General features: G+C 52.1%; 2 long non-coding RNA genes across 3 annotated transcripts in view; both read right to left on the bottom strand.

Annotated features, from left to right (window-relative positions):
* Nucleotides 1-10,307: 10,307 nt before the first annotated feature.
* LOC121026886 (uncharacterized) lies at nt 10,308-13,955 on the bottom strand. The gene is made up of 3 exons (XR_005788477.1): nt 13,813-13,955; nt 13,495-13,584; nt 10,308-12,837 (listed from the first exon to the last, which is right to left on the bottom strand). It is a non-coding gene; the product is annotated as an uncharacterized LOC121026886 (long non-coding RNA).
* Nucleotides 13,956-13,994: 39 nt separating this feature from the next.
* The window catches only part of LOC121026887 (uncharacterized), an 18,116-nt gene continuing 5,681 nt past the window's right edge, over nt 13,995-26,429 (bottom strand). For both annotated transcript variants that reach the window (XR_005788479.1, XR_005788478.1), the window contains exons 2-3: nt 23,227-23,338; nt 13,995-14,042 (exon numbers count right to left, since the gene is read on the bottom strand). This is a non-coding gene — a long non-coding RNA (uncharacterized LOC121026887). The remainder of the gene's footprint in view (nt 14,043-23,226; nt 23,339-26,429) is intronic.

Here is a 26,429-nt window from a genome sequence, read left to right as displayed (position 1 = left end):
AAGCCAGTGTGGAGGAAGAAAACAAGGGGGATGAAGAAAGCAAGAGAATGACAAGGAGGAGGAGGGTGGCTGTCATGGGGCAGAGAAAAGTGTGTGTGAGGGCAGATGGGGGAGTGAGCAGGTGGGGGGAGGGTCTAGGGAGGATGTAATCCCAGGACAGCCCAGGGGGAGCCCATCTGAGGGTCTTGCTAAGCCCCAGATGCTCTTTGAAAATGATGAGTTATTCTCCTTGTCTCCGGACCCCAGAGCTCAGCAGAGGGCCAGGCACATGGAAATCCCAAGAAACATTTGCTGAGCTGAATAAATAACTCAGAGAACAAGATGCACTGCAATACGGCCAGGTGCCTTATAAGCGCATGGAAGAAAGGGTCTCTGCACTCTGGACGGCAGCTGGGATCCACGAGGCTGGGGGAAGGCGGCCACCAGGAGGCACTGTGCGGAGCAGGGCTGTGGCCTCGGGCACTGGGACGAATGTGGTCGGCCTTGCTAGGTTTGGGACTCTGAGCCCACAGACACCCAGCATGCCCAGAAGAGGCCAGCAGCTCACAGGTGGATCCATTCATTCCTTATGCAAAGGTGTCTCAGAGTGGCTGTTTGTGCAGTGCTTCTGCTTGCCTCCCTGCGAGTGTGCCTGTGGGTGTGGGGTGTACAGGGAGGTAGTGGGCACGAGTGTCGGTAGATCAGGAGGGGGTGCGGCTATAGACCGAGTGGGACGATGAGCGTGTGTGGGAAGGACCTGGGGGTGCTTGCGGGCTTAGGTGGGAACAGCTGAGGGCGGTGGGAGGGGTCCAAGGGCAGCCCCCAACTCCAAGGCTCTGGGCCAGCTCCCGCTGCTACTTGCTCACTTTCTGCTCTAGCCCATCAGAGGTGGGGGTATTTTCTCCTAGAGACCTCAGGGATTTGCAGGGCAAAATCCTCCTGGCAGGGGAGGGGACCTTCGTATCAGAGCCCAAGGTCAACCACCTGACATTAACAGCCTGCTTCAGGCTCAATGGAGTTGCCGACGAGTGTTCCAATACATCTGGTTCAGTGAATACTTCCCCCGGTCTCTTCTGGGCATTTTTGGCTTTGTTTTCCAGCCCGCCCCCCCCCCCCCCACACACACACAGCAGGACCCCCTGCTGTTTGTGAGGCAGGATCTGCCCCTTCCTGGCCTTCACCTCCGGCCCCAAGCTGAGACAGGTCTCTAAGCTCCGTTGGTGACTGGGCAGTAACAACTCCAGGCCACGTTTCAGTCCTGGATAGCTCTCCCCAGCCTCAGCCCTCCCACTCAGCTTCTCCAGGGAGCCGGAGAAGGACCCGGATGCCCTTAGAGACCACAGCGTTGGCCCCCAGGCAGCCTACAGGCTCCTCCCAGAGAGCTACCTGGCCTGAGCCCTGGCTGGGACCCAGCCCAGCGCGTAGGGACGCCCCTGCTGTGGCTGGCTGAAGCTTGTTGTCTAAGCCGGCCTGGGGGTGCCTGGGAGCGGGGTGGGGAGGGTGGCCTGATGAGGCTCCGAGAGCAGGCACACCCTGGGTGAGGTCATGCCTGCCTCACACCTCTGGTATTCCAGCTGATCGCTATCTCCTGCCCTAGCCCTCAGGTTACTCCGCTGCCGCCACTGCCGAGATGCGAGATGCGGCCCAAAGAGGTGCTGATAGTGCAGAGCCTGCAGGAGGCAGGAGGAGCCGTGGCTGAGCCCAGCCTGTGGCTCCCACGCCCACCCACGCCCTTCCTCCTGCCGCCCCAGCAGATGGACAGTCAGGGCCAGCTGCCCCCCCCCCACCCCGGCACACCACCTCCACCAGAGTAAACCCTGTCCTGTGGCTGGTGGCTGGCTGTCCTCCCTCCCACTGCTCACCCAGGAAGCCAGGCCAGGAGGACGGAGCCTGGGGTCAGGTTCCAGAGGGCTTTCCCCTTGGGAACACCCCTAGTCACCTCCCACCCCACCTCTAGGCCTGCTCGCCTCTACCGCCACCACACTGTAGTCATTCCAGCAGCCGTTAGCAGTTAAGGGAATCTGGTTTATCATGTAAACTTTTGAGAATCACACACTGACATCACACGCTGAGATGGTCCTGGGCGAATTGGAGACCACCGCCTTAACGACTGGAGCCCCCGCTCTGCGCTGGGGCCCCAAGAAGGCACGTGGGCATCTTGATGAGCTTAGGCTCTGAGAAAACCTGACTCTTTGGCCCGGGGTTCTCGGGAATGAAGAAGTGTCCAGCCCTGGATCAAAAAAATTCTTTTAAGTAATGTCTACACCCAACCTGGGCTCGAACTCACGACCCCAAGATCAAAAGTCTCACGCATGCTCGACTGCCTGAGCCAGTGAGGCGCCCCTATTTAATGTTGTTTTCGGCCCCGGATTCTTTTTCTTAACACAATGGTGGGGTGGGGAAGGGACCAGAAAGGGTGCGGGGCGGGGAATGAATGCCAGCAGCTCTCAGGAGACCCATTCTCTCTCCTGGCTTCATCCCTAGACTAGTCCCTGAGTCAGGAACATGGAAGACCTAAGATGATGGCAGGGCCACCCATGATCTGGCTGGGTGACCAGTGACTTCCCCTTCCTTCTCATCCCCACACCCGCAACACACACGCCTCCACTCCTTCTCCTGCTGTCTGCCTCCCTCTGCACAAGAGCTAAGCCGGGGGTGGGGGGCGGTCTCCAAGTGTGGTCCCCAGATGAGCTGCATTAGCATCACCTGGGAGCTCCTGTGAAAAGCAGATTCTTAGGCCCCACCCCAGACCTACTAAATCAGAAACTCTTAGATGTGAATTAGTTGAGAAGCACCGCTCTCAACTCTTCTCAAACGTCAATGGATGTACAGATCACGTGGGGATCCCATTAAAATACAGATTACAGGGGGGGAGGGTGTGCAGAGTATGACTCAGAGGTCTGGGAGGGGCCTGATACTCTGCATTTCCTAGAAGCTCCCAGGTGAGGCTAGTCCTCAGACCACCCTCCCCCCGCCCCCACCTTGGAATGGCAAGTCTCTGGACACACTTCAACCCTGGCTACACTTCAGAACCACCTGGGGGACTCTCAAAAATACCAATACCTGGGGGTCCTGGGTGGCTCAGTTGGTTAAGCTCAGGTCATGATCTCATGGTCCATGGGTCCGAGCCCCGCGTCGGGCTCTGTGCTCAGAGCTCAGAGCTTAGAGCCTGCTTTGAATTCTGTCTCCCTCTCTCTCTGCCCCTCCCCCTCTCATGCTCTGTCTCTCTGTCTCTCTCTCTCTCTCTCAAAAATAATAAACATTAGAAAATATTTTCAAAAAATAAATCAAAATACCAATACCTAAGCCCTGCCTCCAGAGGTTGTGATTTAATTGATCTGAAGTGAGACTGGGGCATGGGTAGGTCTTTAAAGGTGATTCTAGTGCAATCCAAAGTTCTCAGCCAAGGGTGGTAAGAAGTGTGGGACACATACACACACGCCCCACAGCCCCCCTCACCCTCTGGGGTCCTCCTTCTTTCTTCGGTCTTCCGGATCCCCTTCTATGTCCCCTTGCCCGCAGCTGCAGACATTTGACACAATCAGAGCACAAGCGCGTGGACATGCAGAGAGGCACAGGGACAGACACTGACGCAGAGGCGGGAGGCAGGAGTGGGCTGCAGATGTGAGTGTGCACAGCCAGACAAACGCAGACACGGATAATCCACGTACAGTGTATGTGTTGCAAACACCCCCAGGTATAGATAGATAGATAGATAGATAGATGGACACACACAGGCAAACACACAACCTGCAGGTCAAGGACCGCCACCCTGTCCCCATTGGTCCCGTTGCTCCAGACAAGGGGGCCTAGGTCTGTGCCGGACAATATCGGCAAACGGGAAGCCTGGGCTTAGACCCCCTCCTCTCCCTCAGCACCACTGAAGTGCTATGACCTGGACAGAGGCCTCCCAGGGAGCCATTAGTGGCCGGCCAACCGGCCTCAGGATCTCGGAGGGGCTCAGGTGACGTGCCTGCTCTCAGGGGGCTGACACTTCCGAGGGGCGGTGGGTGCCTTCAGCCCCTCAGCTCAGCCCCGGTGCTGCTGTGTTGGGGCCCCCTTTAAGTTTCAAATCCTGCATCCCCCCCCTCCTACCCCTCACCCCCCAGTGCCGGGGCCCTCCACAGACAGGCCTGATTGATGACTCAGGGGGACTGTGGCTGCCGCAGGCCTATTTTATGATGTCATTAGGCAGCTTCGGCCGCGGGAAGGAATCCCTCCTGACATCATAAAGGACTTGATATTTCGCTAATGTTATCTTGGCGGCGTGTCGCCCTGACATTTTCTCTTCGCAGCGCTCCCCCCCAGGACCGGGAGTTGTCTAACTACAGCCTGGAAAAAATGCAAAACAGACAAATGCACCCTCGGGGGACAGCGGGAGAAAGCTAATAGACCAGTCCCCGAATCCCCACCCACGGAGGTGGTTCAGGTGGGAAGCATGATGTGTTTGTCAAGGGGGACCCAAGGCTGCCTTCCTACTGATTCTCTCCCGCCTTGGGCCGCCTCTGCTCAGCCGGCGGGGAGGAAGTCAGGTGCTGATGTTCCAGAACAAGGTCTGCCACCCAGAGGCTATGTGACTTGGGCTAAGCCCTCACCCTCCCGCACCTCATTTACCCCATCCACACCACAGGGGTGTGGCCCAGATAATTTCAGACTGCGTGAGGCTCTGCTGAGGGCCCTGAAGCTGTTGGGGACGGCCAAAGTGCCACAGAGGTAAGGAGGGACCCCATCCTAGGCTCCGAACTGAAACTCTAGACAGCTGCGGAGAGGCTGGGTGAGATGGTTTTCACGTCCCCACGCCCAGGAACGGTTCTGGGGGGACAGACTCAGAATAGCAAGACATCTCCCCAGCTCTGACCCCAGGATCTTCAAAAGACCAAGAGCAGGGGGCGCCTGGGTGGGTCAGTCAGTTAAGTGTCCGACTTCAACTCAGGTCATGATCTCGTGGTTCGTGAGTTCGAGCCCCACATCGGGCTCCACCACACTGTCAGGGGGATTCTCTGCTCCTCCCCCACTTGGTGTGGCACGCGTGTCCTCTCTCTCTCTCTCTCTCTCTCTCTCTCTCTCAAGATAAATAAATTAAAAAAATAAAGACTAAGAGCAGCTGCTGGTTCCGAGGAAAAATTAGTGACACTGATGCAGATCCCTAGTGCGGGCCTGGCGAACAGAAGTCAGCAGAGAGTGCCCACCATCCCATTCCCAGGTAGCAGGTGGCTCGGAGCTTGGTAAAGGAGAAAGACCCGGCAGCCATGGGCCCCTCCTAGATCCACCTCCAAAAGGACCTCGGGCTAAATCTGCCAAAATCTCCCACCCGAGAAGCGATCACCCACCACAGCCTGATCCCAGAACCCCTGGCAGATGGGCCTCCAGCTTGCCATCCCCGGGAGGTAGGGGAGCTCCCTCCTTTCCCCCCAGGCAGCCCAGCATGTCCCCCTCCCCGTGGCTTCCTCCCGAAGGGTCCACACTTTGCCTTCTGAGTACGGTGGGAGAGGGCTGCTCCCCTCCCTCCTCCCAGGACAGCCAGCCAAGAGGTGCACCAACAGCTTTCCCCAGCCCCGCCCTCCCAGCGTGCAGGAGGAGAAGCCAGGGTTTGTACCCTTTTTAAAGCACGGAGTCTTTGTCTTCAAAGAGCACAACTGGCCATTTCAACCTGGGGTCCATGGTGACAAGTGCAGCTCAATAGAATGAGTTTCTGCTGTTTGAGAAGGTTCCATGGGCTTCACCAGACTGCTGAAGAAGTCCATGGCATTTGAAGAAAACAAACAAACAAACAAACAAACAAACAAAAAGTTAGGAAGTCTGTTCCAGAATCCAGACAAGGCCACTTTTAGCCATGAAGGTGCTGTGTGGAGAGATCATTCTGGCCTGGGTGCGTCTCCCACCCCTGGAGAAGCCCCCACCCCCCATCCCAACCTTTGAAGAAACTACTTAAGGAAAGATGGATAAGATCGAGACCCACTCCCAAGTCTGACCTTCCCATCGTGTTTTTTCTGTGCTCTGAGGTGACTCTACCACCAGACTCCCAGACTCCTGGATCTGAGCAGACACTGATGGCACTACTGAGGGCTAAGCACGTTCGAGAGGGGCCGGCAAAGAGGGACTGAACCCAATCCCGGCTTCCAGAAGTTCCCACCAGGTAAGGTAGGCGCACTGCAGCCACGCCCCTGCTGCCTGCCCTTCCCTAGCACACCAAAGGCTTCCTACTTGCTCAGCTCTGCCAATGCTGCTCCCTGAGCCTGAGTGCCTGTCCCATGCCCTTCTAGTAGCTAACACTCCCTCAGCCTTCCAGTGCCTGGTGGGACTACCCACCTTAGGCGGAGTGCCCTCTTCCCATGGAGAGACCCAGCTGAGTGTGAGTCTCCAAGAAGGACCACCTTGGCCTTGGATGCTCTTGTAGCTGTGGTGCATGGATATAAAAGAGAATGCCAGGGAGGGCAGCCCTGACCTCTGGCTGGCCCACAAGGACCATGCTGACTCTCAGGCTGGGTCAAGAATCAGCATTTGGGCGCGTCCTCCTGAGCTGGCTGCCCCCAAGCAGGAGGCCCGTGGGACAGGTTTCCTCCCAAGGGCCCCCACTGCCTTGCTAAGGCAGTCATTCTGAAGCAACGCCCCTCCAGAGCTGGCAGACAATGACAACCCCTGATTGCCCAAGCCGGTAGATGGCTATGTGACACTCTCCATTATGATGAGCCGTTCATTCATTCAGCAGAAATGTATTGAGTGCCCATTACTTGCCAGGTGTTATTTGGATGGTGGAAACAAAGGCAAAAATCCCTGTGCTCAAAGAGCTTACATTCTCTTGGGAAGACAAACAACATAGAAAATAAATAAGTAAAAAGTATAATCCGATATTGCTGAGTGTGTTAAGAGCCATAGGTAACACTAAGTCAGAAAGAACAGGGTGTTCCTCCCAGAGAAGGTAGCTTTTTGTTCTGTTTCGTTTACTTAAGTAATCTCTACACCCAAGGTGGAGCTCGAACTCACAACCCTAGGACCAAGAGTCATATGATCTTCCGGCTGAGCCAGCCAGGCGCCCCAGAGAAGGTAACGTTTGAATACAGACCTGAAGGGGATGACAGAGGGAGCCATGAGGAGATCCGGGGGAAGAGCATTCCGGCAAAGGACACAGCGCACGCAAAGGCATTCCTGAGGCAGGAATGTGGCGGGTACATTTGGGGAACCAGGTGGGTAGTGTGAGATTGAGCACGTGGCACCCTGAGGCTGCTGTGATGACCTCGGCTTAACACCACGTTGAGACGGGCCACGGTGAAGTTTCTGAGCAGACGAGTGACGTGTTGTGACTTGAATGTTAACAGGATCACTGTGTCGCAGCATAGGGAATAGACAGCTCGGGAGAGGGGACGGATGGAGGTGCTCAGCCATGACAGTGCAGGTGGAGGGAGGTGGTTGAGTTTGGGGTGTGTTCTTGAAAGGGAAAGACTACGTGCCAGGCGTTGCTTCTGGTCCTGGCGTTATCTTCCGTCATCCTCGCGACCACCCTGTGAAGCAGGTCCTTGATCCCCATTGTAGAAAAGGACAGAAAAGGAAACTGAGGTTCAGAAAGGTCACACAGCCAGTGAGTCAACCCAGGCTTCTCCAAGCCTGAAGCCCGAGTTCTTCACACTCTGCTCCGGCGCCTGCCTGGGCAGGATTCCAACAAGGAGGATATCTAGCCACAGACTCCCAGAAATGGGGAACTAAGTCAGGACACTTACCCGCTGAGAAATGTCCCTAAAATGCCATCTTAACCATGCTTTCTCTTTCCATTAAAGCTCAAATGATACTTATTGGTCTTAAGTGCTTTTATTTTCACTTACACAGTTTCCAACTTTTAATCAATCTTTTTTATTTTAAATTCCATCCAAAACCATCAGTGAAGGGAGAAGACTGTAAGGGGAGGGGAGCCATCGGATGATTGCAAGATATGAGCTGAGGCACTGGAATCATCCATCACGCTCGTGTTCCAGCACGGCTGTGGGCCAGGCCGTGGGCCAGGGAGCCTGGGGCAGATGGGGAAGGCGGCCCCAGTCCCTGGGGGAGCAGCCCGCACAGGAGGGGAACCGTATCCAGGAGAGGCTGCCTGGGAATGACCCAAGGAACTGAGCAGGGAGGTCCAACCGGGGAAGGCTAGAATCCAAACACAGCCAGGAGGCGAGGAGTCCCAAGTCCAATCCCAGAAAAGGTCCAGCGATGCCAGAGGGACCGTCGACAGGCAAACAGTTGAGCTGGAGCACTCATGCTCCAAAGCCCAAGCCGGCAGATCTTCCGGCAGGTGGTGGGGCCGCCCTTTTGCAGGTGGGAAGTCCGGGAGGGCTGCCGCAAAGGGAAGGAGAAAAAGTCATGAGTTGTCACTCTCACTGCTGCTGGGGCCGATGATTAATATGCAGCGGGGGGGGGGGAGGGGGGCGGGCAACAACTTCCATTTTAAAAAGCCCGACGCCTGTGTGGCTCTGGGGCTGAGCCCACATGGGAGATGGACATAGGGAGCCCCTCTCTAGAGGCCGAAGTGGGCTTCTAAGACTCATCTGTCACCTCCACAGCAGCCTGGGCCAGCCAGGTCCCTTCAAGTGAATTGCAAGGAAAGGAAGGAGGAGAGGAGAGAAAAATGGAGAGGACAAAAGGGAGCTATGGCAGTCACAGAGAAGAGTCCATCCTGCTCACCTTGATACAGCCATGCCTGCATTCAGAAGTAGATACCAACACCCTCCTAGGGAGACGTGCACACCCAGAAATGGACCAGCACATGGGCACAGCCACAGAGGCACTCCAGAGTGCAGGTACAGGGCGGGTTTACAGACACTGACACAGAGAGGCACAGGGCACTAGACAGGACACACACGCTGAACAGCGATGCCCATGGATACTGACAGAGGTGGGCACGCGTGCACCAATACGGACGCACCAGTGTGCACACGCCCGTACGGATACTGAAAGATACATACAAATGGACACCCACACATTCGGGTAGAAACGTACAGACAGACACACACGGATGCTGACGTGTACATGCAAGAAGCTCACCTGGACACAGAGGTGCAGGCCAGGCACGCACACACAGGTACACGCGGACACACGGACACACCTTGATGCACAGATGTGCACAACTACATAGATCACGCCTATTCTTACACTGCTAGGTGATGCATCTATGCCCATTTATAAGAACACACGCGGGGCGCCTGGGTGGCTCAGTCGGTGGAGCAGCTGACTTCAGCTCAGGTCACGATCTCGCAGTTCATGAGTTCGAGCCCCACGCTCAGAGCCTGGATCCTGCTTCGGATTCTGTGTCTCCCTCTCTCTCTGCCCCTTCCCACTCACGCTCTGTCTCTGTCTCTCTCTCCCTCTTTCTCTCTCAAAAATAAATACACACTAAAAGATTTATAAGAACACACGTTCGCAGATGTATCCCGAGATGCATGCACACGCACAAAGGCACGTTCAAGGCCGTGCTCGGGCACTGCCAACAGCCAGGACACGCACACAGCTGGGCTCTGTGCGGCACTCAGGCCCCGGCTCTCAGCACCCCCAAGCCGGCCCCCTTCAAGCCAGGTGCTCTCCTGACCTTCTCCTGCCAGCCGCCCAGCTCTGGCTGGCTCCCTGGTCCTCGGGCCCTCCCACCATCTCTCGTCCGCCCACTGGCCCTGGGCCAGGCCCTGGGCTCCAGGATGGCAATTGCCCCATTCTCCCAGGTGCCGACTCAGCCAAACTTCACACCCAGAAGTGGAGCCAGGCCAGCGGGGCTTGTTGCAGCCTGCTTGGGGCATCAGCGCGGGGGAGGCAGGAGGGAGCCAAGATCCTGTGGTGGCGGAGAGAAGAGCAGCCCCAGCCGCCCGTGCGGGCCTGCCTGGTAAGGCTGCTGGCTTCCTCTTCTCCGAGTCATCCACCCTCCACAGGCCTTGGGCTCCCCGCCTCTGGAATGGGACAGCACGCCCGTCCCACTGAAGTGTCAATTAAGTGTCCACATCACCTCCCGGATGAAAGAAAGCGTTTGCCTCCTCGCAATAGCTCTGAGACCCAGGCTGTATTGTGCCTGGGTTAGACCAGGTAGCGGAGCTCCGGAAGGGGACGTCACTTACTCAAGGGAGCAGACAGGACCGGAACCCGGGTGCCTGCTCCGAACTCCACAGCTTTCCTGGGCGGTAAATATGTAGCACGTGACTGCCAGAGCCCAATGACTTGCCCGTGGCAGACATCATTAATCGATCACAGTCTCTCTCCTGGGGAATCCAGACTTGGCCTCGACATCCTTCTCAACGCACCGCTCCAGGCAGACAATCGTAATTGGCCAGAGTTGGCACCCAGGATGAAACTCACTGCCACGCTGTCGCTACATCTAATTCATCTAATTCAGAGGGTGGATGTGACGATTACATGAAATCAAGGGCAGAATACTTTGGAAGAACACAAGTGATGCGCCTATCAGAGGCATTTTAGTACAGTTTCCAGAGGCTATTGCCATCCAAGTCCCCCCAAAGTCTCACGACACTGGGGTGGAGGTTTAGGGGCAAGACAGCCACTGCCGTTGCTCTGTTTCACAGAGGGAGACACCGAGGTCCCGGTGAGTGTGTCCAGGGTCACACAGCTAACACCCAGAGTGGGACTGTGATTCAAGCAACAACCCCTGTTTCAGTGCTCTTTGACCGTCCATGGCCCCAGCCAGACGGGACAGGCCAGAGTGTGTGGGCCTGGGGGAGCCAGGGATGGAGGGGGGCAGGAGAGGCCAGTCTCCTCCCAGCAGAAAGGAATCGACCCTACAACTAATTGGTTCAGAGTGCTTCTTTTGACCCTAATTAGCTATTTGTCATGTCTCCATTTGCATACCAGAAAAGATGCAAATTTGCATATTTGTAAATGAGGCTGAGCCTGGATGTGGGTTCTGGAAGAGCTTGGCGGTTGCTGGCAGGCAGGGAGGCAGCTGGCTCTTGCCACTGAAGCATGGGCCGTGGAACGAGGAGATTTGGAAGACAGCTCCTTGGCTTGGGGCTGCAAGGTGCTCTCAGAGGAGGTCAGACAAGATGGCCCGCTTCGCTCCCTCCCTCGGGGCTAAGTGGATGGGCAGGGAGAATGGGTGAGCCTAACGCTATTTTGATTAGATGAAACAAGGAGGGGGGAATATAAAGTAATTTCAGGACGCTCTGTGCTGGGAAGCCTTCTGTTCCCGTCCTTGGATAGAATCTGTAACACTTGCAAAGTGGGGGGGGGGGGGGCCGCCCACCTCCCTAGACGGCGAGGTTTGGGAGAGAATGGAGGTCAGGGGGAATCATTCTCTCTCTCTCTCTCTCTTTCTCTCTCTCTCTCCTCCAGACTCTCATGCACACATACACTTGTACACACATCTTACAGTTCACTAGCACATGCACACATACACACTACACAGACGAGCCTCTGCCCCCCCCCCCCCCCCCCGCCAGGAGCACCTTGACACACAACACCCCAGACCCACAACGATACATACGCAACTCTAACTGGAGAGGCGCATTCGCACATGCAGACATTCCCAGACTTCCCGCCACATACACATTCACGCCCTTACACATACAGACACACACTCAAACACTCGAACATAGATGTAGGCATACAGACTCACTTAAGCTGTGCGTAAATATTTACATACACACACACACACACACAAGACATACACGAGAACATCCTTGCTAAGACCAAATTCCCTGGCAAATTCTGGAAATTCTGAGCCCTTTGCCAGAGTTTCTGGTGCCTCTATGGGAAGAGACAAAAGAAAGTAGGTAGCCACCCTTCCCAGGGAAGGAGCAGGTGTATCCCCAGAGAACGGGGACCCCAAGTAGGGACTGGTTCTTCCTCTAGGAAAGAAATGACTAGCAAATGCCCCAGTGCCTTCTGGGGTTTTGTCTAGGGCTTGGAGCAGGGTCTGAGTGGGCCTTGACAAGCGGGAGAGCACAGTAGGGAGACCAAGGGAGCGTTCATCTATCGCTGGGGTCTGCCATGCACTGGGCAGGAAGGCACCAGTGTCTCAGACGTCCACGTTGACCTCGGCAGCCAGCGCGGAACGAGGTGGCACGGAGCTGCCGCACCTTCGGGCATGCAGGCACCGAGATGCCAAGTTCAAAGGGAGCCCCGGATCCATAAGGCTTCCCAGGCTGTGGGGCCTGGGGGCTGGACACTGGGACCAGGAAGCCCAGGGTCAGGGACCAAATGCTTCCACTGTTCCCATCCCCGGCATCTCCTCCCCAGTGCCTGCACCCCAAAAGGCAAGCTAAATAGCTCCGTATTTGTAAATTAAATATAGCTGTACTCCAGCTTTCCAAAGAGCTGGGAAGGAGAGAAGGAGAAAGAAAAAGAGAGAGAGGAAGAGAAGAAAAGCTGCCGCCCTCAGGAAAGTCTGGCTGGTACAGATTGCCTGAGTCATGAATATTCATCTGGCGAATGAGGAGAGCGAGAGTCTGCATAACAGCTCCACCCACCCAACTGAAAGAAATGTCACCGCCTTTGCCAATAAAGTGCCAAAGGAAGCCGGTGGAGGCTGCCAGCCAGACGGTGCCAAACTGCTGACTTCCACTCCCAGGCGTGGAGAAAGCACATTGTTTCCGGCCCAAGGAGCCGCCACTCGGGGCTGGGGGAGCAGAGCTGGCGGCTCAGAGAGAACCAGGAAGAAAAGTTACACCCGCCACCCACGGGAAGCCTGGCGGGCAGCGCGCCTGGGCCACAGCCTTCCCCAGTGTCCCTCCAAAGAGGGGATCGATCTGACCGTTCAAGGGTGTCCTCTCTGGCCGACCACCGAGGGCCCAGCTCCCAGCTGAGAGAGCTCCAGGCTTCGCACATCCTTGAAGGTGTCTCCCAGATGGTCTTCACGAATCCTGGATGGTTACTAGAGACCAGAGGCTGGGGGGAGGGGGCAAAACAGGTGTTACTTTGGGACCCAGAAGTCCACAGTCGCCGTGGCCCCGTTTTGCCGAAGGGTACCCCCCAAATGCGGGCAACTTCCCTCTCTGGGTCAATCCTATTGCCTCTTCTTCCAGGAGATTTTCTCTAACCACTTTCTCTAAGACAGAGTCTGGTTCTCGGTCCCAGGCACCCACCTTCCCGGGCCTGAAAGCTTGCGTTGATCCGGTTTTGTTCCCGCCTGTGGCTGTTTCCTACCCCCGGGCTGTGGGCTCCGGGGGCAGGGACTGTGGCCTCAGCGTGCCAGCCCAGCACAAGATTCCGAGAAGGCATCTTGAGTAGTTTGTTACACAGGGGCGTCTACGCCCGTCCATTCCTGTCCCCATGCCTGTACCTGGCCCTGGGTCCTTCCTGTTGCCCTGCACGTGCTGGTCAGGTCCCCAGGAGGTCAGGCATCCTGTCCCAGAAGCTCAGTGGGATCGGGACAGGCACTGAGTGGCCAGCCTCCCGTCCCCAGGCCCCTGCTCCCCATGAAGAGAGGTGAGAGCTGTCAGCGACCCTCAGCACCCCATCCTCGTGGTGGCACCCGTCCCGTGGTGTCACAAACCAGCCCGCCTGCCCGCCGGTCTACCACAGCTGGCTCCCTCCAGTAATTACCTAAATGAATGGAATAAGCAGAACTGGAGAGAGGATGTTCTCTTAGTGCAGAGAAGCAATTAGGGCTGTGGGCGTCTCCAGCTGCTGCTCCTGTTATGTAAAGTTTGGGATGTGTATTTGGGACTTAATGAGGATATTTATGTGTTCACATCTTACCTTCACAGACTGCTCATTTCAAGTATCCCAAGTACTCTTGGGCCGAGTACGAAGCAGTACAAGCCAAGCGACAGGCTCTAAGGGAGGAGTACCACCTCTCAGTAGCCAAAGAGACCCTCTCTCAGGGTTCATGGACCCCCAGAAATCAAGGGTGACACCCACCTGGAGCCTGGCTCTGCTCAAGGCCTCCGGGGACGGAAAGTCCTTTACTGCCTGGGTGGCTCAGTCAGTTAAACGTCCGACGTCGGCTCAGGTCGTGATCTCGCGATTTGTGAGTTCAAGCCCCCACGTCGGGCTCCGTGCTGACAGCTCGGAGCCTGGAGCCCGCTTCGGATTCTGTGTCTCCCTCTCCCTGTGCTCCTCCCCTGCTCGCGCTCTGTCTCTCTCTCTTTCTAAAAAATAAGTAAGCATTAAAAAATGTTTTTAATTTAAAAAAATAAAACAAAATATCAGCAATTGTTGCAAAGTTCTTCCTTGAACTGAGCCAAAGTCTGCTTCTTTGCAACATCCCTGAATTGGCCCAAACATTGCCCGTGGCACCACACAGGACATGTCACTGCATCTGTCCGAGGTCAGCCACTAACCTTGCAGAAGGTAAATTTCAATTTTGCAATTGAAAAAGTTTCTGTGGTCAAATAAGTTTGGAAAACTTCTGCATCCGTTTCTTGGCTGCAGGACTTCTCTGAGCCTTTACTGTGCTCACAGGCACCCAGCTGAGGGTGCTGCATTTCATGAAATGTATTTGCTCACAGAAGCCTTTTTTTTTTTTTTTTTTTTTTTGGAACAACCTCAAGAAACCAGGGCTCTAAAAGCACATTTTAGGAAACACCGCTTCAGAATGTTAAAAGCAAACACTTAATTCCTTGGCCTGAGCTCCTTCAACATTTCTCCTCCACTGGGCGTGATGCCTGGGCCTCTCCCCATTCTGGACCTTTGCTGTCAGTGAGCTCTGCCATATGCCTGTGTTCCTCCACTGCTCCAGACAAGCTCTGGTCAGGGATGGTCCAGAAGAGCCTTTCCCTCCAGTATCCAGGACCCCATGTTCTCACTGATGCAATCAAAACACCATTGGGAGGATGGCAGCTGAACCCCACTGAGTGTCTTTCCTGAAAGTTCCTCCAGCAAGCCACGACTGAATCTCAGTTCCTTATTCTGCTCTCAGACCCTGCAGTTGGAGCCCACAGGCAGACTCCCCTTAGGCCAGGTGTCCAAACAATGAGTCCCTGCTTTGCCTTCCCTGGATGGCAAAATGGTGAGCCATGATGAGCCCCCAATATCTGTGTACCAGCTAGTAATTTACACGCAGCCGGGCTTTTTCACAGCATCACACAAAGCATGCATCTAGTCACCGCACACTCACAGACAGAGCACTCTAATCACCCTGGGCTCCAGACCCAGAAGTCTTCTGGGGCTAAAGCCACAGCCCACACCTGCACTGGGGGCCTCTGGCTCCACCAGGCCTCTCCCCTGCACCTTCAATCACGGCCTCCATGCCTGCCTTCCCATCATCCTTCAAGTATGTGTTCAAGCCCAGGCATGGAAAAGAGGCTCCTCTCACCGGCCAAGTCCAATAGATTCTGGTGGCTCCCTGGTCTGGCTGTTGGGAAAAAGGTGTTGAAGCTTCCCCAGGTTGCGCAGAATGTCTAGAGATGCCTGCCAGTGTTGGGGAGTGGGCAGGGTGGTGCCCATGCCAGTTAATGCCACCCCCCCAAGCAAGGCTCAGTCCCTTTCCCTCAAAACTACTCCCCCAAGCTACAACCCTCCTTTCTCCCTTAACAAACACCCAACTCCCACACACACCCACACATGGCCCCATTCCCCCACCCAAACCGCTCCCTCCAAGGTCACCAACAGACTCCTATTTGTCAAGTCCCGTACCCTCTCCCTGGTGTCCGTGCCTTTGCAGCATTAGATATGGTTGACCTTTCTCTGGAAATTCACCCCCGCCCTATGGAATTCCAAGACAAGCTATGCACCCCCCGCCCCCCGTGGTTCCTTGCCTTTCTGACCATTAATGCAGTTTCTTCCATCACATCAATGTGGCCATGTTCCAGGGCCCGATTTCCAGCCTTCTCTTGCTCCTACACCCCCTCCTTCCGAGATCTCATCCACAGCTTGGTCCTTGGGAAAAGCCCTCTGTGCCCCTCAAGTGCGCCCCTAGGATCAGCCTCCTAAGAGCCGTCCTGCTGCCTACAGGCCACAGCAACAAGCCAAAGCTCCGAAATCCCAGCACTTCCTCTCTCCTCCAGAATCAGCTCCCACTCCAGGTTCTCCACGATGCATAATCCTCCCAGGCTCAAGGATCAAATTCTTGGCAGCATCTTGACTCTTTATCTGCATCCATTAAATCACGATGTGCCGAGTCCTCTTATTTAATATTTATCTAATTTCCAAAATAAAAATAGCTTTATTATTTATTCTGATTGAAGAACATGATATATCCTCAGTATAAAAAAAAAATTTAAAAAAATCAAACCAATACTTAAAAGTAGGAAAAAGAAAGTAAAAATCACTCAAAATCCTACCACCCAGATATAACCACTCCAGCATTTTGGTGAACAGCCTTCCAGACATATCTCTATGCATATATACACATAGAGATCTATGTATATAATTTATAGACGAGGGATTGTATTATACATACTGTTCTCACTGACACCTGCTTTTCTCTCTCAACAATATGTCATAGACATCTTTCTATGTCAATAAATAGAGCTCTACAAAATTATTTTAATTACTTCATAGTATTCCATTGTATGTATGTATCATACTTTATTTAGCTGGGTCTCTATTGATCCTTTAGAACGTTGTCAAGATTTTACTCTCATAAACAATATTGTGGTAAATATCCATGTACATATCTCTTTGCTTATTCTTTGTAATTATCTCCTTAGGATAAAATCGTACAAAGGAAATTGCTGCAAGAGTACACTATTTCCAATTTTGCCACTCTGTCCTTCTGAAAACGTACAATGTACTTCCCATCAACAGTGTCCCAGCATATTTTCCCACACCCTCACTAGCCCCAGGTTTTAATGTTTGGTCAAATCAACAGATGGCAAAAGACATTCATTTTTAGTGGCATTGTTTAAATTATTAATGAAAGTAAATGAGTATCTTTTCTTCTTTTTTTGTGATTTGTAATTATTTTCTTTGTGAATTGCCTGTTCGTGTCTTTTGCCCATTTTTCTAATGAGATATTTATCTTTTTCTTAATGAATGGTTTAAGAGTTCTTTGCACATTTGAGAATCAGATTAAAGAATTATCTATCATATACACTTTCCCTTTTCTCCTTTACTATTTTTTTAATGTTTTTATTTATTTTTGAGACAGAGAGGGACAGAGCATGAGCAGGGGAGGGGCAGAGAGAGAGGGAGACACAGAATCTGAAGCAGGCTCCAGGCTCCAAGCTGTCAGCACAGAGCCTGACACGGGGCTCAAACTCATAGACTGTGAGATCATGACCTGAGCGGAAGTCGGACGCTCAACCGACTGAGCCACCCAGGCGCCCCTCTCCTTTACTATTAATGGTCTTAAACTTTCCATCTTCATATATTCAAATGTATCAATCTTTTCTTTTATGATTCCTGGATATCCCATCATGCTTAGAAGGAACATCACCACGTTAAGATGACCAAAATAGTCATTCATATTTATTCATTCGTATTCATGAAGACTCTGTAGTCTTCATGCCTTGGTCTTATTGGAGAAAGACAGAAAACCAGCTTGTGTTGTAATGGCTGGCCCATGCCAACACCATTTATAAACCAGCCCATATTTTCCCAACTCAACAGAAATGCCATTTTATCGTATACAAAATTCCCTTAAATACTTGGATCCATTTCCAGACCCTCTATTCTATCCTGGTGATCTGCTATTCTTACATAAGAATTTTAATTATTGTCCCTTTATAAAACATTTTAATATCTGAGAGGGTAAGTATTCATCATTTTTCTTTTTCAGAATTTCCCTTAGCTACTCTATTTTTTTTTAACTCCTCCAGATTAGCTTTATAATTATTTTTGTCAAATTTTTTAAAAATCCTGTTGCAGTATTAATTGGAGTATCTTCATTTTTGTACACTCCCTTAAGGAGCACGAACAAACTTAAAGCATTAAATCTTTTCACCCAAGAACTAGGGACATGCCATATTTATCCGAGTCTCTTTTCTATCAGGCAAGTTTTCTGGTTTTCTTCCTGTAAATCCCACATGTTTCTAATAAAGTTTATTTCCAGGCATTTTGTGTTACTATTTTCTTCTTGACAGTGCAAATGAGGCCTTTTACTTTACCTTCTAGGTAGTCATTTTATAAACAGAAAAGCTATTTGTTTTTATATGTTGTTTTGTTACTGGCCATTTTACCAAACTTTACTTTTTCCAGTTGTTTTCATGAAACTGTCTTGAATTTTTACAGATAAATAATAATCATATCTGCTAGATATGATTATTGGCTCTCCTTTTCTAATATGTATCTCTTTTTATTTCTTGTCTAATTACAATGCCTAGCACCTTGGGAAAAGTGGGTTTTTTTTTTTTAATTTTATTTATTTTGAGAGAGAGCACAAGCAGGGAAAGAGGAGAGAGAGTGGGGGAGAAAGAATTCCAAGCAGGCTCTGTGCTGTCAGTGTAGAGCCTGATGAGGGGCTCAAACTCATGAATCCCAAGATCATGACTTGAGCTGAAATCAGACGCTTAACCAACTGGCCACCCGGGCACCCCTAGGAAAAGTGGGTTTTTAAATTTTTTTTATTAAGAAAAAAATGTTTTAATGTTTATTTATTTTTGAGAGAGAGAGTGCGAGCAAGAGAGGGGTGAGAGAGAGGAAGACACAGAATCTGAAGCAGGCTCCAGGCTCTGAGCTGTCAGCACAGAGCCTGACTTGGGGCTCCAACCCACAAGTGGGAAGATCATGACCTGAGCCAAAGTCAGATGCCCACCCGACTCAGCCACTCAGGTGCCGCAAAAGTGATTTTTAAAATACTGATAACAACAGCTGCCCTGGTCTAGTTTCTGACTTTAATGAGAACATATCTAGGGGGTCACCAGCCTAATGTCTCTCATGCATCCCTTCCTGTGACCACTATCCTGGTTTGGCTTGTATTCATTTGTCACCTGTGTCATCACAAATGTGAATAAGGTACAGGCTTTGAAGTCAGATGACCTGTATTCGGGTCCTGATTGTCATTTAGTAACTATACGGTCTTGTCAAGTTATTGAAGATTATTGAAACAAAAAGAAAAAGAAAGAAAAGAGAGAGAGAGAGAGAGAAAGAAAGGAAGAAAGAAAGAAAGAAAGAAAGAGAAGAGAAAAGAAAAGAAAAAAGGAAAGGAAGGGAAAGGAAAAGAAAAGAAAAAAGAAAAAAAAAGAAAAGAAGAGAAAAGAAAAGAGGAGTTATTATAAGAACTAAGTGAGATAATCCACACACTGGGTGCAGTATCAGTAAATGATCATGTTCTCAGGTCTTAGCCCCCAACTTCTCCTTCCAGTCCCACCTATATCCTACTCTTAGGTTGACCTTCTCAAATCCCACTCAGCTCACAGCACCCTACCATGCCCTCACTAGCTCACAAGTCTTCAAATATCCCCCACTGCCTACAGAATGAAGGTCCAGATTCTTATACTTGTGTCTGAGATCTTCCATTATTCAACTCCAAACTTTCTTCCAGCCTTATTACCTGTGGCCTCCTGCCACCCCTGCTCATCACACACCCCTCCCAACCCTTTCCTCCAGCCTAGATGTTCTCCTCACTAATGGCTGCCTGATACCAAGTAGGTCCTCACTCTCCACTCAGATCCCTGTATCAGATTTTAGCTCTAAATAATGCAAAATTAAAATCTAAGTGGGCTTTTAAAAGTAAATTCATCAGCTCACTTAATAGAAAGTCCAGATGCAACAGGCTTCAGGCACAGTTTGATCAGGGCTGGGACAGAATTCTTCTGTGATGTTCCAGGCTCTTCCCACATCCATATGTTTACAGTAATCTCCGGTTGTGTTCCCAGTCACCAGATGCCTGCCAGGAATTAGATCCACAAGCTACCTCATTCAAATCCAGATAGAGAGACTGGATGTCTTTCTCCAGTCATCTAACAAAAAAATTCTGGCCTTCTGTCTCACTGGGCCAATCTAAACCAATTCCTGTGACTGGGGAAATGTGTGTATTGATTGGTTTAGAACCAATCCATGTGTCAAAAATGGGACTTGGGGAGAAGGACTATGTTGACTGGCGAAGTCAATCAGGACTCCACTCCAAAGCCACATACACCATGGGAGATGGATGGGGGGCTGACAATTTTAATTGCACTATAACCTCTTCCACATCACTCTCCTGGGACTTAGCCTTCCTTTAAGGCCCAAGTCAAGCTCCAGAGTTCTGATAATGGACCCACTCTCTTTTAACTCCCAGAGTCCCTACTCTCTGCTCAACATATGGTAAGTACGGCCATATATAATTTGTTTATATAGTCATTTGTCTATTCTTCCCAGCTGATTAATAAAGTCTACAAAACACTAGCAAGCTAGCCCTTTTGACCTTCACAACAATCCACTGAGACTCAGAGAGGTTAAGTGACTTGCCCTGTGTCACACAGCCAGAGATGACATTGCCCCCAAAGGCCATTGCAATGAGCTCGCACTCTCTCATTCTCTCTCTCTCTCTCTCTCTCTCTCTCTCTCTCGCTTGCTCGCTTGCTCTCTCACGGGTACACACCCCACAGTCTCTCCTCCAACCACCAACTCAGGCCTGACCCAAAGATGCAGAAACCTACCCCTCCCCCTCCCAGCACCACCTTCTTTTTCCCACTCTGCCTCAATTTCTAGAGCTCTCAGACTTCCTCCAAAGAGTACAGAGAAAGTTTTCCTGCCAGACAGCAGTTTCTAAGATTTGTGTGACAAGGCCAGGTACAATTCAAATGACTCTGGGTGATTTAATCTGCTTGGGGCTGGGGTGGTAAATCAGCGCAGCCCAGGCTGCCACAGCCGCTCCAGAAACCCACGAGCCGAGCTGCTGGTAGGCGGTCATATCTGCAGATCTGCAGGTGACGGTCTGGAAGCGTGAACCTCGGCCTGGGGAGTTCCCCTCCGCTGCACTCGGAATGCATTTGGAGGGTCCTACGGCCCGCAGCCACTCCGGGACTACGCGTTCCACCAGGAAATAGCTTTCCCAAGGATGCAGCCCTGATTCCGCCTCCCCGCTGCCTCCCCTGCCCCACTGCCGGCTGTCAGAGCGCCCCCACCCCCCACCCCGAGTCCACACTGGACTTTTCAGGGAAGGAGACCAGCGTCAGTCAAGCTCCCACTGAAACTGCCGCCTCGCTGCCAGGGCCTCGTGCACCCACACACACCCATTACCTCATTCCATCTGCACAACAACTTAATGAGGGAGGCATGTCTGTCCTCAGTTTACAGGTGACTTAATTGAGGTTCAGAGCGATTAAATAACTCGCCCAGGGTTATTACACAGCTAGCAGGGGGCAGAGCCAAGATTCAAATCCAGATTCATAAGACTCCAAACTCCTCATCCTGTTGGATCCACCCCTCTGCCGAGGCCAGAGGGAGCAAGTAGAGGGCAGCTGTCGCTGGAACCACGTCGTTTGAGAAGAGAGAAGGAGTCGTCCCTGGCTGAAAGGGAGGTGATGCTCTGAGTGAATGGAACAATCGCTTTGCCCCTACAAGAGAGATGTCTAAGGAGAAGGGAGTCACGTTTGTGAGGCTCCTACTGTGTGCCAAGCAGGTGTGCCTACACGGGGGCCGTGCACCAGGTGCTCAACATCCTGCATCCTGCCCGTGAGTCCTTAAGCAGTAGGATGCTGGCAGATATTTACCAACTAGCAGTCTGGAAGAAAGAAAGAGACCTGGCTTGTAGCAGCGGCCAATTCCCATGGTCTAAATATTCCCACCGTGGTTGACTTTGAGCTACTAATGGGACGTCACTGACCACAGAGTTGAGAAGAGATGCCTTCAGTCGGTTCTGGAAGCCAGTAGGAACCCACTCCAGCACACCACTGCCTGTAAGAGAGGCTTGATTAAACCCACTCGACAGATGAGGCTATGCAAAAAGGCACTCAGGGCCGAAATCCATTTCTATGCAACTTTCTAAATTCACATGGCCTGCATAGCCCCATATTCCCTGAACCAGAAGCAACGCAGGGAGCCACGACCACTGGTCTCTACTCTCTGAAGGTGGAAAAGTCCCGCGAGGTCCCGAAGGGCAGAAGAAGACCAAAAATCCGGCAGACTGAAATTCAGCATGAGGAAGAACTTTCTGGGTGCCCCTCTCGACTGACAGCTTCAGGAAGGCAGCAGCCAGCCGTGCCTGGCACACAGTGAATGCTCAATGGCGAATGAATGAAGAAAGGAGTGATCAATTGAATGAAAAAGCCATGACATGCGTGTTCCATTGATTCTTCACACTCACCAAACCCAAAACTGAATTCATCTTCTTCCCCCCAAAATCTACCCCTCCCGCAGTGTTTCCATCTCAGTAAGGACCACGGAGCCAGAAACCTGGGGTACTTCTGCCTCACTCCTCACGTGCAGTCAATCAACAAATCCTATCCCCCCCGCTTCCCGGTTCCTCCTGAATGGATGTTGTCCTCAACATGCCCACTCTGCTCCCACGGCTCAGACCATCACCGTCTCTCCCTGAGTGGACACGCGGTGCCCTAACTGCCCTCCCGGCACTCACCCTGGCCTGTATCGACTCCCAGCCCCCGTCAAACACATCATCAAACCTGCCCACGTGATCTGTCAAAGTGGCCCCTCTGCGCAGGTCCTTCCCACTCCTTCGATGGCTCCCCACTACCCAGAGGATAGAACGGAAGCCCCTTGGTCCTCCACGGTCTGGCCTCACCTCCCTCTCCTGTTTGACCCCTTGCCTCTTGGTCCACCGCATGTTGGTGCAGAATGCATGTAAAACCCCGCCAGACCCCTCGGTGTCCTCTGCATGTCATCCAGGCCTCTGGAGGCCCCTCCCTCTCCCACCTCCCTTCCCTTCACCTCGAAAACTCGTTGCAGACTGAAGTAAGATGATCTAGAAGGTGATTTCTGGGGGCCTCTTAGACTAATATTTCATGATGATTCTAATGCCAAGTCCTTAATTCAAGGCCTTCTGGATTTTACAGTCACCTTCTGTCTTCATGGGACCCTGCAAGGGTCTGTAGGGGCTCTCAAGTTCAATTCCACCATTTTAACGGACAGAAAATCTGAGGCCGAGAGAGGGAAAGGGATTTTCCCAAGACCACACAGCAAGTGAGCAGTGGCAGCTCCAGGACAAGAACCAGGCACCTGCCTCGCAGTCCAAGACTCTTTCTTGGCATCACACTCTCCACCCTGATCCCCTGATTCCAACACAACCATCCTGACAACCCCACCCTGATTCACCTCTTCACACCCAAGCCAGATTAGCACCTTTCCTGCCTTTTCTCAAGGCCATTCTCTCACCTCCATTCAACTTCCAGAGGGCCACCTCCGGGAAACCTATCCTGGTTATCAAGCCAACCCCATCCACACCCCACAACCCTTCCCCCAACCCCCTGTATCTGTCAGAACCCAGCAACTAAGGTTTGGCTCACTCACAGCAATCAGTGTCTTGTGCTCTCTCGCCAGGTAGGACACCCACTCTTCAGGGCTGGCCAACATCTCATCTTTCTCCTCTTCCTCCTTCTGCATCCGCCAGCTGGATATACAACTGCTCAGGGTGACAAAGGATAGCGCAAAAGAGCATGGCATCTGAGGTCAGGCACATGCAAGGTCAGATCCCAGGTCTGTATATCCCCGACTGGTTAACCTTAACCCATGTGAGCCTCCGAGCCCTGCTTCAGGTAAGCTGGAGCCCTGATTCAGGTAAAACACGAACCCAGGGTGAGCCCTGCTTCTCTCTCTCTCTCTCTCTCTCTCTCTCTCTCTCTCTCTCCCCCTCACTCACTTGTGCCCTTTCTCTCTCTCACACTCCCTCTCTCTTCAAAAAAAAAAAAAATACATCTGAGCCTCAACCTTCCTTATCTATAAAATGGGCCCTATCCCCCAGGGTTCCTCGGAGAACTGAATGACATCACCCAGGTTACAGGTCTAGCATTTATTTAGTGGGCTCTTGATAAATGAGAGCTCCCCTCCCCATTTCTTTCTCAGTAAATCCCCAAGACACTTGAGGGGAAAAAAAGCTCTTCTGGGCTGGGAGGTGGGCAGACTCCTGGACATTTTCTCTCGCTCGCATTTCAACAGGCTACGAGCAGCCTGTGTGCAGAAACGTGGGGCGTCTCCAACCCCCTTCCCCACCCCCAACAATCTGCTTTAACCTTCCTGTCTCCAATGCCTTGTTTATTTTAATATCACTCGTTTCGCTTTTCTGTTCGTGCAAAAAAAAAAAAATTTTTTTGTAAAAACAGATTTAAAAGGAAAAGAAGCATTTAATGAGTAAAACTGTCTGCAGCCCTGTTTCTTTCTCAGGAAAAAGTGGCTGTGATCCTGGCATGAGAGAGGAAAGCTGAACAGCTTCCCTTCACTGCAGCTGGCAGGAGCAGTGCGTTTCAGAGTGGAACAGAACCTCCAAATTAAACAGTACGTCTCCCAGCCAGGCGCTTCCTGTGCCGAATTCAGCTTGGCAGGTGACACCCCAGCTCAAGCAGGGATCCAGCCCCGACATGAGCAACTTACAAGGCTCTCTGTTCCTGCCCGCCTCCAGCACAGAAGACCCAACGCTGCCAGGCCCTGGAGAAGCACTGACCTCCGGGATAAGGCTCTGAGAGGAGAAGGACGTAGCTGGAAAGGGAGTGGACCCACCTGGCCAGTGGCCAAGGGGACCAGGACCCCTCCCAGTTCCTCAGCATTCAGGGACCAGCACATTCCTCTGCCCAGAGAGCATAAAGACCAGATCCAGAACTTTCTGTTCAAACAGAAGTTCAGAAAATCTGCTGCTACTTCCCCACCTCCAAAGGTGGCATTTTGGAAGGCTACTCTGGATGGAATCCAAGGGCCAAACTCCAGAAGGGCTCTGCCTACCTCAACCGCCACCCGCCCCCCCGCACCACTAGCCCCCCCCTGCAAAAAAAGATGAAGGACAGAAAATCACACATGACCTTCAAATATGCACAGTAGAGACTGCCCCAGGGCAGAAAGCAGGCTGGGCCAGGACAGTGGTCCCCCTCCCTTGTTCCAAACTCCATACCTTTCTTAATGTAGCCTAGTGACACATACTGAACTCACTGGCCCTTGAACTCCTAAATCCCTTTCTCATTTTTTCCAGTAGTCAAGACAGGCCCCAGCCTTTACTGTCCCTGGGACATTTCATCATGCCAAACCCACCTGACCACTCCAGCCTGTTGAAATCTTTCAGGATCCTGACTTTGCTATCTGAGCTCTGCTCTGTCCTTTTTCTCTGTTCTATCACCTCTTGCTGTTACAGGCCCGCACCCTTTATACCTCCTTTTGGGTCTGTGGCATATATCGGTCAGAACAGGGTAGAAGGCAGAGCCCCACGGCTACCTCTAAAGACCCACGCAGACTGACCTGGTTCCGACTCTATGAACATTCTGTGGCGGTCTTTCAGCCAGACGGGAGCCCCCTCGATGCCCTCCCAGCCAGCCATCATGTCCTAGAGAGCATGACAGACCCTATCCAGTGTTTTAGGAGGCAGCGCGATATGACACGAAGGGCCAGACAGATTCAGGCTTGAATCCCAGCGCCCTCAGTCTTGGGAATGCCATTCAACTTCCCGGAGCCTCAATCTCCCATCTGTAAAATGGATACTGTCACATCCAGAGCACAACTTGTGAAGATTAAGATCATATATGTGAAGTATCCAGCTCGCGACAGGCACCCAATAAATAACAGATTCCCCCAATCGCTAAGCTGTCCGGAATCTGAAAGATTTGCCTGGTCTTGCTGAGCCCATGTTGGCTCCGGGGATGACTACCTTCTTTTCTTTTCTTTTTTGAAATGCTTGTTTTTATTTATTTTGAGAGAGGGAGAGAGCACAAGCAGGGGAGGGGCAGAGAGAAAGGGACAGAGAGAGAATCCCAAGCAGGCTCCAAACTGAGTTCGCGGGGCTCGAACTCACGGACCGTGAGATCATGACCTGAGCCAAAATTAAGAGTCGGGCGCTTAACCGACTGAGCCACCAGCTGCCCCTTCTTTTCTAATCACAGACGTCACCATCCATACGAGGCCCTCGTATTAATCTGAGATCAGCCAAAGCCCTGGGTCTTTTTTTTTTTTCAACGTTTTTTTATTTATTTTTGGGACAGAGAGAGACAGAGCATGAACGGGGGAGGGGCAGAGAGAGAGGGAGACACAGAATCGGAAACAGGCTCCAGGCTCTGAGCCATCAGCCCAGAGCCCGACGCGGGGCTCGAACTCACGGACCGCGAGATCGTGACCTGGTTGAAGTCGGATGCTTAACCGACTGCGCCACCCAGGCGCCCCATCCCTGGGTCTTTTTGAGGTGAACTCCTGTCAAAGCAGTCTTCCCTTCCTGGATCTGTGCGGTCGTTTAAATAAAATAGAAACGGTCATAATGACAGCTTAATCCTTCCAGTCCCACTATGAAAAAAAAGTAGCGGGGCGCCTGCACAGCTCAGTCAGTTGAGGGTCCAACTCTTGATTTCAGCTCAGGTCATGATCCCACGGTCGTGAGATTGAGCCCCACACTGGGCTCCATGCTGAGTGTGGACCCTGCTCGTGATTCTCTCTCTGTTTCTCTCTCTGCCCCTCTGCCCCACTCCCACTCTCACACTAAAAGAAAGAAAGAAAGAAAGAAAGAAAGAAAGAAAGAAAGAAAGAAA

This window comes from Herpailurus yagouaroundi, unplaced genomic scaffold, assembly GCF_014898765.1.
Source record: "Herpailurus yagouaroundi ecotype Mexico unplaced genomic scaffold, PumYag 77, whole genome shotgun sequence".
In the NCBI taxonomy this organism is placed as follows: Eukaryota; Metazoa; Chordata; class Mammalia; order Carnivora; family Felidae; genus Herpailurus; species Herpailurus yagouaroundi.
This window is presented reverse-complemented; position numbering and strand designations above follow the sequence as displayed.